The 17,461-nt window shown below is 37.5% G+C and overlaps 1 protein-coding gene across 1 annotated transcript in view; it reads right to left on the bottom strand.

Annotated features, from left to right (window-relative positions):
• Nucleotides 1-16,615, bottom strand: part of B9d2 (B9 domain-containing protein 2) — a 61,840-nt gene extending 45,225 nt beyond the window's left edge. The window contains exon 1 of the mRNA XM_067124102.1: nucleotides 16,477-16,615. The gene's annotated coding sequence lies outside the window, so the exon portion shown is untranslated. The remainder of the gene's footprint in view (nucleotides 1-16,476) is intronic.
• Between the last annotated feature and the right edge of the window lie 846 nt (nucleotides 16,616-17,461).

Genomic DNA, 17,461 nt, shown 5'->3' on the forward strand with positions numbered 1-17,461 from the left:
TGATTCCATTGCACACACACTTTTAAACTGGCAAACACCGTAGATCGAAGAACGGCTTTATTTTGGCGATAATTCTTCTAAAATGGGATATTGAACATAGTCCAGCATGGCAGGGAATGCGAATGTGATGAAACAGGCTTAAGAAACTGATTGAATTACAGTTAAAGGAAACCATTTGAATGATTTCTCCGAATGGAAGACGTTCTCAAGTCTCTGTTTCGATTCTCTATATGTTCCGTTTTCTATTGCCTCCGCTAGCGGATCCTCAAAAATTTCATGGGGGTTGCACCAATTTTCATATAACACATATATATATATAATAGATTTTTTATTTTTCCCCACTTTTATAGTTCTCATTTATGTTATTATTATTTATAATCTTCATTATTATTATTTTGTTATTATTTTTCATGGATGCGCTTTTTTCAGATAGCGCCTTAATCGAGGTTACGCTATTCCTTCTCATTTCTTATCGTTCTCGTCAATGACTTGTTTCTCCGTCGCCCTGTGAACGAAGTCGTTGAGAAACGCTTGAGGAGAATCTCATCTCTCTCATGAGTCGACAAAAATCTAAAATCTTTTCCATGACTTGGTGTCTTTCGATTTCAGCCTTTTCATTTTACTCTTCGTGAGTCCAAAACAACAGCCGTATGGCGAAACATCAGTCATGCTATATATATGTATATGTTTGTATATACAGTATATATATAATGTATATATATATATATATATATATATTAAATTTGAATGTGAAGACTCGATCAAATACAACAGGTCTTTGCATCTGATCTTGTTTCGGAACCTTGGGGGGAAAATCACCTCCGTCAGCCGTAGCGAACGGTTCCTAATGAAGCCTGACGTTCAAAGAAGGAGCCTTCGAGTACGACGAGCGCGCTCGCGCTCGGCTGAATTCACAGGCCTTGCCAGAACCCACTTGCAGACCCCGATAAGGACAGCTTCTGTCGGGATAAAACAACGAAGTTAGCGTATAGGATAATGTAAGGGTTATGTTACATTATCAGGATAACACATGCATGAGTCCTCAACTTCCCTTGTAACATTTTATTGTTACCCTCGTATTCATCTACATGTGCCACTGGTTTTATTCTGTCCTAACCTGCATCAGCCTCTTATTACCTCGGCCTACCTTACTACGAGGAACAGCGCTGGCTTGGGTCAAAACTGTGGAGTAATTAGGCAAAGGAAACGGCACGTAACGCTCAGTCTCTCTTGAATGTACTGATTTATTGCAGCCTTGCTCCGCGACAAAGGCACTGTTTCATCGACAACTGTCGTTGTTTAGGGCGAGAGTCTAGAGACGATAATGACGTTAAGAACAAGATCAGCAGTTACATGAATCCACCCTTAGTTTAGAGTTAGTACTATGTGAACTTAATATCAGGTTTTTAGTATCCAGAGGTCCAAAACTCATTCATCACAAGACGCTTACAAAAGAAACAGTTTTCAAAAAGAAAATCCAAAAAAAAACGATCATTCAACACTGAGGAAACCTCCAGAGCATCACTAAGGGGAACAGGAGCAAGAAAGGCACAAAAACATTCGCCTTTAGTCACAGCGTGACACTGCGGAGGTTGGAACGCTCATGATTGTTCAATGGGCTTTTTCACTCAGCTTGACTGGGAAAATCCACCTAAACTCTCTCTCTCTCTCTCTCTCTCTCTCTCTCTCTCTCTCTCTCATACACACACACACACACACACATACAGACAATCGTGGCAATTAGTCCAAATGAATTTAATTTCTGTCTGTTAATATATTAACTAGAAACTGGGACGCACACACACAGGAAGCGAGAGAAAACTTCTTCTTCTTTCTAGTGACAGTGCCCTTGCCTTGGCTTGATACACTTTTTGGTATCGAATCCTTGGCTGAACGATCTTTTAAGGGCGCCTCCCCAGTAATGCTTCGTAGCCCGAAGCGACACCCTGCAACCGCACGTTGAGAGGAGACGTAAACAATGGAAAAGAAATAGTCTGGGCACTTGCACCCACACAAACGCGCGCATACACACACACACTCACACAACGCAAACACAGATATTTATAGATATATATTTATATATAATATATACATGTGTGTGTATGTGTTTGTATATATGCATATATATAGGTAATATATATATATATATATATATATATATCTTCTTCTTTCTCTGGATCTTTTCCCACTTCTCTGTGGGGTCGATATTTCTTCTTTCTCTCCATCTGGCTTTCAAACACATCGTCCTCTGACAACTGTTTGTCTCTCAGATCTTTTAACTACATCCATCCACTTTCTTTTGGTCTTCCTCTTGCCTCCCACCAGGCACCTCCATCTGCATCACTCTCCTCCCTACGCATGTCTCATCCCTTCTCACCACATGGCCATACCACTGCAGTCTTCTCTCCTGTGCCTTCTTTGATAGCTCTACGACTTTAGCAGTTCCTCTTATTCTTCCATTTTTGATCCTGTCCATTTCTGTTACTCCACACATCCACCTGAGCATTTTCATCTCTACCGCATCCAATTTCTTCTCTTGCACTCTCTCTACCGGCCATGTTTCTGCTCCATACATCAAAACTGGTCTCGCTACTGTCTTGATTCTGCGGTCGCACAAGACACCTGACATCTTTCTCCAATTTTCCCATCCAGCCTGCACTGTGTGTGTTATTTCTACATCCAAATTTCCATCATCAGCCACTGCTGAACCAAGATACTTAAATTTTTCTACTTGTTCAACCTTGTCCCTTCCATACTAATCTGAGAGTCTTGATCTTAATTAAAACTTAGGTATTCAGTCTTCTTCCTACTGATCTTTAAACCTCTGTCTTCCAGTACCTTCCTCCAGTGCTCTAGTTTTGACTCCACTACCCCTCTGTTGGTGCTGCATAACACAATGTCATCAGCAAACAACATGCACCGTGGGGATTGATCTCTTATTCCTTGAGATAGCACATCCATTATCAGGTCAAAAAGATATGGACTTAAAGCAGATCCCTGATGTAAACCAACTCTTACTGGTATCCATTCAGTAAACCCAACACTGCTTCTGACCTGCGTTTTTGCTCCTTCTTACATATCTTGGACCAACCTCACATACTTCTCCGGTGTTCCCTTAAGAAGATGGTTTAAAAACGTCATGATATACGAAGGCAAATCCTTTAGGAAAAGATCGCTTTTGGTGGATTCGCCTTCGGGCACGGTCTCACAGAAAACAAGAAACTGAAATTTTGGCCACTTTGCAACTGCAACAAAAATCTATCGACTCCTCGTGAGAAGCTGCGGATGTGGATCGGTTTGCAATTGGCTGGGTACAACTGCTTGGTAATAGACGGTGAATGTGTATGTATGTATGTATGTATATATACTATATATATATATATATATATATATATATATATATATATATATATATATATATATATATATTTATATATATATATATATATAATGTATTTATATAGCTGATTACAGTTATGGAATATGATGAATGTATAAACAAAAAGCAAATATTGTTGTCTCAATATATATATATATATATATATATATATATATATATATATATATATATATATATATATATATATATATATATATAACTGATTATATATAGTTATGGAACGTGATGAATGTATAAACAAAAGCAAATGGTACGTTGTCTCAATATATATATATATATATATATATATATATATATATATAAATTTTATCACACCACAGTAATTTTTTATACAATTATTAAGCTACAAACGTCGTTTAATATCCAAATCGCTGTGTCTCGAAATAATATGTATAAATATATATATATATATATATATATATATATAAATAATATATATAAATATATATATATATATATATACTGAAGGGGGATTATAATTGATAAGTGGCTCGTCATCTCACGGGTTCGAACCGCTAACACGAGAACCAACATTAAGCCATCTGACCACTGGCAATTGCGTAGGCTACTTTACCTGCTGTGCTGAATCGTGGGTAAACCCCCAGTGAAGATAAGCTTCTACAACTTCAGCAGCTTCAACCACAAGGCTCATCAGCTTAGTGTCAAACCCCTTGACACGCACTGCACCATTCACTTCTACAGGCCCCCTTCTTTTGTCACGTCCACTTCATATATAGGTCTTCTTCTCCTTCTGCCCCCTAAAACGTTCGGATTGTACGCTTTCCGTCATCATAGAGCACTCCATTCTTCCCACTAAACCAGTGGTTCCCAACCTGGGGTACATGTAACCCCAGTGGTACATTTGTGCTCTTCAGGGGGTACATTGGATCTGAGAGAATTGCCAGTACTGCGCAATACATGATGTAATCTGCACTGAGATTGCACAATGTCGTGTCTTTTTTTTCATTTCCTTATTACCATTAATATTCTTATGCTTTGTACACAAACAGATTTCATAATAAAATTATATCACAATATCAATTTCATTGTTTTTCTTTTCATCCTCAATTTTCCAGGGTACACAGGAATCTATAAAAATGCCCCAGGGCTACAGAAGAACAAAAAGGTTGGGAACCGTGCACTAAACCAGACCATCTGAACATACTCTAATCTAGCACCATCTACACCAACCTTTTTGATATCCATACGTCTCACGTTTTCAAATCTACCCATGACGCATACAGCCTACTACAAGAACAAATTTTCTCTGCAGCTTCGAAAATTTTCCTTTAATTCACATATCACATCAGCACTTCGCTTCCATAAATGAGAACTAGCTCAACAATCTTTTCATATGTTCCTAACGTCCTGCCACAGACGCCACTAGTTTTTCTCAGTCTTGTGCAAACACTGCTGTGTCTTTGCTTCCTGAATTCGGTGACTGGACTCATCTCCCCCCTCTCGAGTACGTTACAAATCGTTTCACCTTCGCACTCGCGTCGTTTCGAGTGCCTGCAAAATGGGCGCCAAACCAGCTTGGGAATGTACGTAAAACATGAAATAATAATGGTAAATACCATTTCAAATCCTTCCATCACACGCATGAGCTTACATTGCTAAATATTCCTGGTTTCCATTTACTCTCATTACCTAACTGTTGTTTATGCTTACTCTCAACGTTTTCATTTTGCGAACACCTTCGACCTCCACCAATAGTCTCTGCAGCTCATGTTAGCTCTCGCCCGCTGTTACCCTATAGGCCTAGTTCCAACCGATGGGTTACTTAGAGCTACATATTAGGTATCATAAGATTATCTTGTATATAAAATATATTTTAGTGGCAAATGAACACACACACACACACACACATATATATATATATATATATATATATATATATATATATATATATATATATATATATATATATATATATATATATATACACACACACACACACACGAGTGTGTGCGTGTGTGTAGGTTACTGACACTTTGATGTTGAATCTTCCACAACAGGATAGCATTTAATGTTTATGAACAAAAACATTTATTTAATGATTGGTGGAAACTGGAAATTATGAGAGGCCAAAAGCAAATTAACTTAATTTTGCTCTTTTTCGTAAGTACTTGAATTCAGAGAGTTAATGACAGGGCGGATGCTTGAACTCTAAGACTATAATCATCAAGAACTCTCGGATCAAAAAGTAGCATATGATTTGCTCTCTTTCTCTCTCCCTCGGAGGAAAAGTTGACTAAACGATCTCTCTCTCTCTCTCTCTCTCTCTCTCTTTCTCTCTCTCTCTATCTCCTAAGGCTTCAGAAATGGGTGACTGAACAACTTAACAAAAAAAAAAAAAGGCAATGCAACCCTTAAAACTTCATGGAGACGAACCTGAGCACATCGACCTTGTCTCTGTTTCCCTATCTCATTCATATCAATTATTCTGCACTAAAGGACAGACCCTCGTATAAGGGCGGCGGCACCCCGCCCCCCTTTTTTCAAAAGGAAGCGTTACGGCTGAAATAACATCGGCATGCTCCGCCTCCCGATGGTTTTGCTGATATCGGAGGCGGGATTCTCGACGAGGCTTTCAGTCGATCCTCGTCACCCACCATGGTGAGTTTCGTCTCTACTCTGGGTTGTCTTTTCGTTCTTAATTCCCGCCTTTCTGTATCGTATTTTGCACCTATTTGAATTGAATATAGAATTTAGACCAAGCACTAGGATCAATGAGGTCATTCAAGGCTGAAGTGGAAATTGACGGTAAAAAGGTTTGAAAGGTGTAAAAGAAGGAAAACCTCGCAGCTGCACTATGAATCAACTGTTAGGAGAGTGCTGAGGAAAGTAAGATGGAAGAAAGGATATGAAAGGAGGTGCAGTAAAAGGAACGAAAGGGGTTGCAGCTAGGGGCCTAAGGAAGGCACGCTTGAAGAACCTTAAGTAGTGGCCCCTACAGAAAATGTGTTATAGTTAAATACGCAATTTGATGGGTCTTCACGGGAATATGTCCTTTTGAACATCTTTAACTCAGTTCAGTTATGTTCGAAGGTTTGAGAATGTCTTTTCCTATTGTGAATAGTTTCCAGTACTTCACTGAATGTCACTGTTCTCTATTACAGCTTTTCTTTTAGTATGAGCACACGGCGAAGCTTAGTGTGAGTGCTTCTGAAACTTGGTTTGTTGAAGTCTTATTCAGTTAATTACGAATTCTTCTTCAACAAGGTCTTTAGGAAGTTATACAGAATTATATATATATATATATATATATATATATATATATATATATATATATATATATATATATATATATATATATATATATATATATATATATATATATATATATATATATATAGAGAGAGAGTTGCAAGGGTGACTGAGATAAGTGTGCTTGACAGAACACACAAGGAAACAAGAGGCAAATGCGCCGAAGTTTCTTCGGCGCAATCGCGTTTTCTGTACAGTCGCTACAGCGTATAATCAAGGCCACCGAAATAGATCTATCTTGGGTTAGTCTCGGTATAATGCTGTATGAGCCGCGTCCCAAGAAACTTTAACCATGACCCGGTGGCGGCATGTCCTATATCGTTGCCAGAGTTACGATTATGGCTAACTTTAACCTTAATTCAAATAAAAACTACTGAGGCTAGAGGGCTGCAATTTGGTATGTTTGATGACTGGAAGGTGGATGATCAACATACCAATTTGCAGCCCTCTAGCCTCAGTAGTTTTTAAGACCTGAGGGCGGACAGGAAAAGCCAGCACAATAGTTTTCCTTTACAGAAAACTGAAAACGGATGAAAATGAGCAAAGGTAGTCACAAAAGTCGAATGAGTGCATGAGCAGTAAATCATAGGGTTAGAAGGAAGGTGCAGAGAGAATTTATTAATAAAGACAGCAAGGTGCGATTAGGGAAGAGAAATTTAGTGAAGGACATCAAAGACTACTTAAGGTGCAGTTGCGAGACGGAAGGGAACACTGAATACAAGAAGATGACGGAGGAAAAAGGGACAGAAAGTGAGCGAAGGCTTTAAGGAAACTAAGCAAGTAAAAGCTGAGAAAAACTTCTCTAGGTGCAACTAGAGAAATTTTGTCTGAAGAGATTATAGTCCTGACTTGACAGAGTGAATATTTTGACGATTTGTCGATTGTGGAATTTGTGTCTGTATAACTGGATGAAGGGAAGCTTCTGAGGGAATGAGTGAGAGAAACAGGTGCACTTTTGAATTAGGATTAGACGAAACAGGAATCTTGAAGAACTAAAGGCATATAACTTTGATTAATATACCAAGGATATTGCGTGGTAGGATTTTGACGGAGAAGGTAAGATCGATGACGGAAGGACTGATAGGTGAAGAACAGTGTGGGTTTGAACAAGAAAGAGGGTGTGTCGATTCAGTGTGTGTGTTGTTTCACCGCGGCTCTTTCGTCTCTTTACGGATGGAGTGAAGCGATAAGACAGAGAAAGGTCAATATTTAGAGGTGCAAATTGTGGATAGGGAAGTGGGCCACGAATGGAGTATGGAATGACTGATATTTTCACATGTAAAAAACTGTAGTTCTCTTTTGGTACTCAAATACTGAGTTCAGAGTCAAACGTTAGAGACTTACACTAGCATTTCATCCTGAATGTTCCTCATTGGACGGGTTGGCATCGTTCTCGGCTGCCACTCTGCTGCGTTCGATTCCCCGGCCGGCCAATGAAGAATTAGATAAATTTATTTCTTGTGATAGAAATTCATTTCTCGTGATAATGTGGTGCGGATTCCACAATAAGCCGTAGGTTCCGTTGCTAGGTAACCAACTGGTTCTTAGCCACGTACAGTAAACCTAATCCTTTGGGCCAGCCCTAAGAGCTGTTAATCAGCTCAGTGGTCTGGTTTAACTAAGGTATACTTAAATTAACTCACCGGACAGAAGGACATTTCTGGCTCAAAACTGCATTTGCATATCATCAGCCTTTCAATCACTATCTCTTGTGGAAACCTCTAGCAGCCTCTCACGCTGCCTAAGTTTCTGAGGAACACCGGTTGAGAAATGCATGATCATTGTGTTTTGGGATGGCTCGGTCATGTGAAAAGAATGGAAGGTGACAAGTTGGTGAAAGAAAGTATATTTCGAAAGTATAGGTGGGGAGGGAAAGCAAATAAAGGCTAGACTGAATGAAAGAGATACTGGAAAAGGGTAGCCTAAACATCAAAAAAAGTGAGAGATAGAGGTAAATGGCGCAGTATGACAGGGGGATTCGAAGTGCTGTTGATTAGTCCCCTGTGTAAGTGTATAAAGCGCTGAATATTGTGGAATTTTTCTGCACAGGGTGTTAATTCAGAATTCAGCAGAAAGTCCAAATTTAGGATGTGGTTTGGTAAGCCTGCCTCTTTTTATATTTACATTTCTAATATTTGAGGTTGGGCCTCTAATGATCCGTTTAAGGAACAACAATCTTCTTGGAAGCCCAGATTCTGAATCTTGGCCTGATCTCTTTCAAATCTTTCCCTACTGCAATATCCAAGCACCTCTGGCTACAATTGGACAATGAATCTCCTCTGCGATATCATCTGACTCATTTAGTTTTTACCTCCCCTTTGTCATGAGTCTTCGCCAACTTCCCACTCCAATGATGAGATTAGCTACATTAAGGAGTTTATTAATACGCCACAGTGAGGAGAACCATTCCAGTCACCCTGATCTCTCTTCTTAATAGGCGAGAATCCAGGGTAAGTTGCTTGATCTATAATCCCACTCTTCCATCATCTCTCGATGCTCTTCGTCGTCACTGCGAGGTGGCTTCTTTCTTTTATAAATGTGTCGCCTTGGTCAGCGATTTGCTGAGCTTAACAGGAGTTCTTAAATATAATATATGTACATGTAAACAGTGTTATGGAAGTTCTCTACTCAGGGTGTTCACTCACTGTCTAGCAGTTGGGATATTTATGTGGCAGTGGCCATTGATATGTTGTTCTTTGAAGCCAGTTACCTAAGGTGAAACGGCTTAAAATTTTATATATAAATTACAATACGATCAGTCCTATCAGCATTTTAAGGGTTCTCTGAGAGCAATCCCATACTTTAAATTGCTAGTATTCTCTGCCTCAAAACCGGAATGTTGAGTTTACACTTTGTAAGCTGTAGTCCTCAGTAGCTGTTCATTAAAATGACATCTTTACTTCTCGTGATATTGTTATATATTCTGGAGTAGTCACCATTTTCTCCCTCCGCTATAGTATCTGAATCAAAGGCACTTTGTTCGATCAGTTACCTAAACCATAAATGTTCTCTCTCTCTCTCTCTCTTCGAATGGCCCCTGCCATACTGGCCTAATGGAGAGAGTACCTTCTCTCAGACAAATCTTCTTTTATTTCCTCTGTAGGAATTAATGACCATTTGATTGCACATTTCTGGACCTGCTTCTTCTTTCTACTTTTCTAATTTTCTTTCTCATTCCATTTTTTCTCAAGACATTTCTGGTGTGAAGATAGCCTTTATCTTTCCTCGTTCTCTTTCTTGTTTCTGTCAGAACTGGGCTAGATAAAGGCACTAGGTTGCCAGTCTGTCAGTCTCTGAAGAAAAGGAAATATCGAGTCCACTTGCCACTCTAGGGTCAGTGGGCAACTATATTGTCATTGCTTTCATCACTCTTCTTCTTATTCTTATTTGACAATTTGAAACTTTTTCAGTCAGAGCTTTGAAACTGGAAACACAATAGGCCCATGGTCATGGTGCAAACGTTTAATAAGTGTGACACCTTTTTTCCTAAACTTCGAACTTACTTCTAGATTATTTGGTTCAGGGAATTATAACTGTCTTATAGTTTAATTATTTTTATGATTATTCTTTATAATGCAAATGAAAGGATAGTTCTATTGAATTCTGGGTTGATTTCTCTCAGAAAATAACTGCAAAAAGTGTGTGGAGTTATTATCCTAAAATGGTCTCTATTATTGCTATTATCTTTTTTCAGCAGCATCATCTAGTGATTGCAGCCGTAGGACTAGTCATCGCAGCCCTTGGGGCTGGTAAACCCATGATTTCGCCACGTGAGACAGCTTCACCTTCCAGCAGGGAGAAGGGGCCTGATCATCCCCATCTTACTGATGGAGTTTTTGCAAATGTCTCTGCAGAATCCACACCCAAAATGGCATCTATCGTAGGAGGGTATGACGCTGGTACTAGGGGACTCCCTGGATATGATTTACCTGAACAGTTGCGTTCTCAAGCACCAAGAAACCGACCTGAGTTGCCTTTTAAGACCTCGATAACTGAACTGTTCACTGATGAAAAACATAATCTGGGCAGTCGCCATCCCACCACTGGAAGGACCAGAGAGTTTGAGGTTGCTGGAAATACAGAGAACAGAGGGCTTCCTGAGGACGAGGAGGTGGAGGGACTCACACTGAATGACAAAACTAATGAAATAAAAGAAGGAATTGTTGGCACTTTCTACAGTATTGGGTCAGAAGGCCAAGAACAAAATAGTTCTGGGACTGTGGTGCCTGAAGTGAATCAGCCTGGATTTATATTTGGAGTACCTGAATTCACTAGGCCTGTGGTCGAACCTGGAAATAATCGGCCTGGATTTATATTTGAGATTCCTGGAACCCCCAGCGAATCTCAAGAATTCTTTTCAGCCAACAACGATCAAGGAGGCCAATCTGGAGATCAAGGTACCACAGTCATCTTAGAAAGTGGACCAATTTTCATTAGAGAAGGACCTTCAGATAACCCCAGACCAACAACTTTCCGGCCCTCTAGATTCAAACCAGAAGTCGATGACCACAGGACAAATTCAGGTCCTGGTTTAAGACCGATTTCTGATGTGTTTCCAGGGTCAGCTGATTTTGATTATGTTTTTAGCTACGGGTAAATAACACCATATAAACGAGTCTGTGCGTATTGGTGCAACCGATTCACTATTTATGTTTAACTTTGCCTCGTAGAAACTATAAACTCAGTGTTATTTCAAGGTAATTTGCGCATAAGGCTTCAGAAAAAGCATATTAAATTCCGAATTACTAGCTGTACTTCTGGATGAAAATAAAACCATTAATACTTTCCTCCCGTAACAATTATGAGTTCCTATGATATTCATAAAAATCCACTGTATTTCAATTATTGACATGTAAGAAATAACCTGTTAAAAATAGCCAGCAAACATTAAGGTCGATTTTAAGGTTAAGAATATATTTTAAATAAACCACGAAATAAAATACGTTAGTGTTATCCAAAATTATTGCAGATGTTGACACAAAGCATCAAAATATCAACAACTTGCCAACTTGCTCTAAGTGAAGCGTTTGCTCAGACATGTATGTATATATATACTGCAAAAATCCGGCAGCCCGTCAACCTAATTGTCCAAAAAAAACCCAAGTCCAAAAAAAGTTCAGTAGGAGAATAGGTACCAGCCCTCGGGCTGGGAGTTAAACAGTGGGCCCAGCGATGCACTGGTCACGTGTCATAGGCATTGAGACCTCTCCCCCCTCCCACTGGCTGTCGGCCTAAGGAACAGGAGACCAGCGCCTGCCCTATGAGCCTTCAGAAGCCCATGAGGGCTTTAACTTAACTAATATATATATATATATATATATATATATATATATATATATATATATATATATATATATATATATACTCTCTCTATATATATATATATATATATATATATATATATATATATATATATATAATTGAGAATAAGCCATATAGTAATAACTTTTCATGGGTAAAACCACGCATGTCAAATGCCGTTGTTGTCATTTGCAGCCATGTTCATGGGCAAAGGAGAATGTTTATTTATTTTATATCAGTCTATATGCAAATTAGGATTTGGTGGCCACGTTGAGAATAATTTATACTTTCAAGTCCAACCTCATTATTATTATTATTATTATTATTATTATTATTATTATCATTATTATTATTATTAATATTATTATAGTCTGCAACGATCCTAAAAACGTATTATTCTTTGTGTATGAGCCCTCCCCCTAAACAAAACAAAAAAATTAAATACAAATAAATAAATAAAAACAAAGATAATTCGGTACATCAAAGTAAGCATCACGGGCTCTTTTAAGCTGGTGAACTTTGCATCAATAAAACGGTTACGAAGATTTTTCCACACGCCGGTGACAGAAAGGCTTCAGCTACAGGGCGGCGCAGAAGCTGTGAAAATACATGACAAAGATTACATCTTGAATGCCATCAAGTTTATACTCACTCTTTGGGACACTTGAAAGGTAAAGGTTGAGAAACAGTTGATCTGGGTATAACAGGAAAATGAAGAAGTCGGAGACTTCTTGAAAGAATGTTAAGTTGACGATGGTAAGTTATAAAGCTACCTGTAACAACGGCTAAATTACTTTTATTTCCCTTGGGAGCGATTTAATTTAACCATCCGAAATAAGAGGCAGCAATTACTTTTTATTTGATCACAGTGTAAAGAGAAGTTATCGCCCACGTTATGCCACAACAAAACTTGATGTAATATATGAATCATTCTGAAACGAGAAATCACGAGATTGACTAAACAATGGAAGTTCATATACTTGAACAAAGTACATAAAAGAAACTACAACAAGTCTCTTCCAATAGTTTTCGTTCACCAAACAACGACTTAAGCTTTTGTTAGACGAAGGGAAATGCGTTTATATCATTATGATATATTATTAATCACACAGATGGTATTATATAAAAGAACGACAAGAGGAAAAACTCATTCGAAGCAAGGTGAACGAAACATTTTGAAAAATTCACTTCAGAGCTCTGCGAAGGAGAGTCAAGGAGGAAGCTAAAGTTTAAATAGCGAAAAGAAAATTAAGTATGACTACCGACACATCATATCTGATATTAGTTGTCTAAATCATATAATGAAATAAAGAACTGTATATGCAGTAATAATTTTCGAGAACATGTAAATGAAAAATAAAATTAGTTTCCATAATCTCTTGACTTAAATCGTCACGGAATGGCGGGAAAAGTCAACTTGGGGGGGCGGTCTATACCTCCCAGTCCAGCACATGGTACTATATTGTACTGGCGTAAGAATAATTCTTTACCTCATCAAGCAATCAGTAATCTATATATGTACAAATAGCTAAATATTCTCTTTAAAAATAAAGAAAAACGGAAATGATTTATATGAAGTAAAGAGTTTCACATAAAAGAATCGTATATTCGTCTTTATATATCTGAAATATTGGTAAGTCAAATACAACTTTAGTAGGATAATGTATTTCCCTGTTGAACGACGGGTAGTCTATATGCATATTAATAAATAACTATATATTCTCCTTTAAAATAAAAAAAAGGTAAAATTTATTTACATTGAATAGTCAGTGATCTATATACAAACATAGATAATCCTAGATATTCCTTGGTAAATAAAAAGATAAAATGTTGATTTATGTTTCACTCTCAGTATGTTAATATATAGTTATTGGTGAATAATTTTACTTTCTCTTTCACCACTCAGTTATTGATATATATATATGTATATATATATACATATATATATATATATATATATATATATATATATATATATATATATATATATATATATATATATATATGACTTTTATCCCATCACCGTGATTCATATTCAATCAGTAAGCTACAAACGTCCTTTAATATCCCATTCGCTCTACCTCGGAAATAATATATTTTCATATATGTTATCGAAGGGGAATTTTTTAGTTGATAATAAATTCGTCAACTAAAAAATTCCCCTTCGGTAACATATATGAAAATATATTACTTCCGAGGTAGACGAATTGATATTAAAGCACGTTTAACTTACTGATTGAATATATATATATATATATATATATATATATATATATATATATATATATATATATATATATATATATATATATATACTGTATACAGTATGTATTGCTCTATGCAACACTGTTGTAGGTTTAAAACAAGACAGTTAACATAAACAATTGCTTCCAGGCCTACTTGCCAAGCGGGCACTGTTTAGCGAGTGTTGAAAACACGTTTAGCAAAATACGATATATGAGCTTGATTGCACACGCTACGCTGCGCTAGAACCCGGCGCTGCCAATCATAACTCTCCTACCATCCCGACCCTGTAGCTACCCCACCCCCACCTGGGGCGGACAAACAGGTTTGCAGGAGGAGGGTGGATGTGTCATGTCTCCCTCACCCTCCTGATCCCTTACCTGCCCCACCACCACCTGGGGCGGACAAACAGTTTTGCAGGAGTAGGGTGGATGTGTCATGTCTCCCTCACCCTCCCGATCCCTTACCTACCCGACCCCCACCTGGGGCGGACAAACACGTTTGCAGGAGGAGGGTGAATGTGTCCACCTACCTACCTACCCCACCCCCACCCGAGGCGGACAAATAAGAGCCACTCGGATTTTATTATAATAGATAGATAGATAGATAGATTCTTTTCCCGTCATGCTCAGCGTCTTGTATAAACTATGGTAACCAACGGCATAAAAGGCTAGCAGAGTCATTTGTTCCTATTCTGAGGCTTTGGAACAATATTTGGAGAGAATTGTTAAATAATGTCTGCCGTTTTGACTTGCTGGGAATAAAACTGCTCGTAAAAGAAGAAATAAAATTCCTCGTAAAAGAAATAAAATTGCTCGTAAAAGAAGAAACAAAACTGCTCGTACAAGAAGAAATAAAATTCCTCGTAAAAGAAGAAACAAAACTGCTCGTAAAAGAAGAAATAAAATTGTTCGTAAAAGAACAAAACAGTAAAAATACCTGTCGAACCAATTGGTATAGGCCTAACACACTCTTGGCTAAGGTTCTTCTCCTTGTTGTGACTATTCTGAAAGGCTAATTTTTCCTTGGCAAGATAATACGATAACTTTTACCATAAAGAAATTATTTTTGTATATTCAAAATTAAGTCGTACTGAGAATAAGGTATGAATGATGTAGCATCTTAGAATAAGGTGTGAATGATGTAGCATCTTAGAATAAGGTGTAAATGATGTAGCATCTTAGAATAAGGTGTAAATGATGTAGCATCTTTGAATAAGGTGTAAATGATGTAGCATCTTAGAATAAGGTGTAAATGATGTAGCATCTTAAGAATATGGTGTAAATGATGTAGCACCTTAGCAAATGTATGAGGGCAAAGTGTAGCCCAGGCTACCGAACTCCATTTTCTTGCTATCACCAATCTAAGGGACATATCGTTTCATGAAAGCATAAATTAAACCAAGATTTGTTACACATAAAAAAACCACAGCTGATATTGCATTTAGTCGAATAACATAACTTATTTCCCTTGGTTTGTTGACGTCGTCCTGAAATGCTCTCACCAAGTGTAAAGTTTCGGAATTTCGTTGAAATACCATGTTCGATAAAACACTGAAAAATTGGTGGCATGGCAGCATCCTACAAGCTTGCCCACTGCAGAGAATTCTTGATGACTGACAACATGCAGCAGATACCATTAGCGGATCCAGAAAAATTTCATGAGGGCACCAATTTTCATATTATACATACTTACACACACACACACACACACACACACACACACATATATATATATATATATATATATATATATATATATATATATATATATATATATATATATATATACACATATATATATTCTCTCTCTCTCAATTTTATTATTTCTATAATAGATTTTTATTTTTCCCATTTTATATTTCTTATTTATGTTATTACTATCTAAATCTTCATTATTATTATTTTGTCATTATTCTTCATGGAGGTGCACGTACCCAAAGTGCCCCGCCCCGCTGGATCCGTTAGTGGCAGGTGCCCTTATGCATCACAGAAACATGTTTAAAAGTCGAGACTTCCTGACACAACCAGCTAGGCCTACCCTGTAGGCCTATTGACTGCTAAGCATTTTTAACAACGAGCAACATCTTGTTTTTACCTTATGTTATGTGACCTAAATAAGATGAATGATGTTCTGATTTCAAAACTGAAATCTCCTGACACAAAAATATGCTGAAAATATGACTTGTTAACAGAGAGAACGTACCTACTGCTGATTCGCATAAAATTACGGGTAAGTAAAATTCTGTATGCTTTGCTTACCTGTGAAATGTTATTCCAATTTCTCTTGAAGAATTCCTTTGCCCATTTCTGCAATTATAAGCTGCGCAACGCACTCCTGTGAAGATAATTATCCAAAGAAATCGCAGGACACAATTTCAGCAGTCCCCAGCTGTTTGAAGATTGAAGATGGCTGCTATCAGCGCCGCCCTGGTGGCAGCACCCAAATCTACGTGTTACTAAAATATTTCTTCAATAGCATTTTTGAATGTTTATAAAATATACAAAGAATCCTCAGCCCTTATATTAATCATGAACATGCCGATTTTTTTTTATATAATATACCAGCACACGAAAGACGAGCTTCTATCAGACAGTTTGCTCAGTTCAAACACAAACGAACGATGTGCATATTCTTGAATGCATATTACTGATATTACTTTGGTATCATAATAAAGTTATTTTCATATTCAAGCAACGAAACTGTACGTAGAATAAAGTCTGAATGATAAGGAAATCTTGTGATTTGAACTGTCTGTGAGAATGAGTCTAAGTGTAGCCTGCGCTCTATTAATGAGATGAATCATATCGATAATTATGGTTCATCTCATTAATAGAGCACAAACTAGACCCATGCTCACAAACAGTTCAAATCACGAGATTTCCTTGTCATTCAGACTTTATTCTACGTATATTTTCGTTGCTTGAATGCGAAAATAACTTTATCATGGTACCAAAGTAATATCTACGTCCGTAAACTGGAAAATGACCTTTATAGTGAACCGCAAGAACATGAAGCACGGACCAATGAAGCTAGGCATATGCTGCTGATTTGGCACACACACATTCCAATCCAGTCAAAATTACCTTTTATCGTAACCTTTGTTCATTCTAAGTATCGTTCCAGTGCCCAACAATAAAAAAAAATATGTATGAATAGGTTAGCTTTTTTATGTCGTGTGATGTTATCAACATTACGCTCGTCATTCGAGTTTTTGTAACCTTAAATTATCGATATAAATTAGTA

Source organism: Macrobrachium rosenbergii, chromosome 22 (genome assembly GCF_040412425.1).
Source record: "Macrobrachium rosenbergii isolate ZJJX-2024 chromosome 22, ASM4041242v1, whole genome shotgun sequence".
NCBI lineage: Eukaryota > Metazoa > Arthropoda > Malacostraca > Decapoda > Palaemonidae > Macrobrachium > Macrobrachium rosenbergii.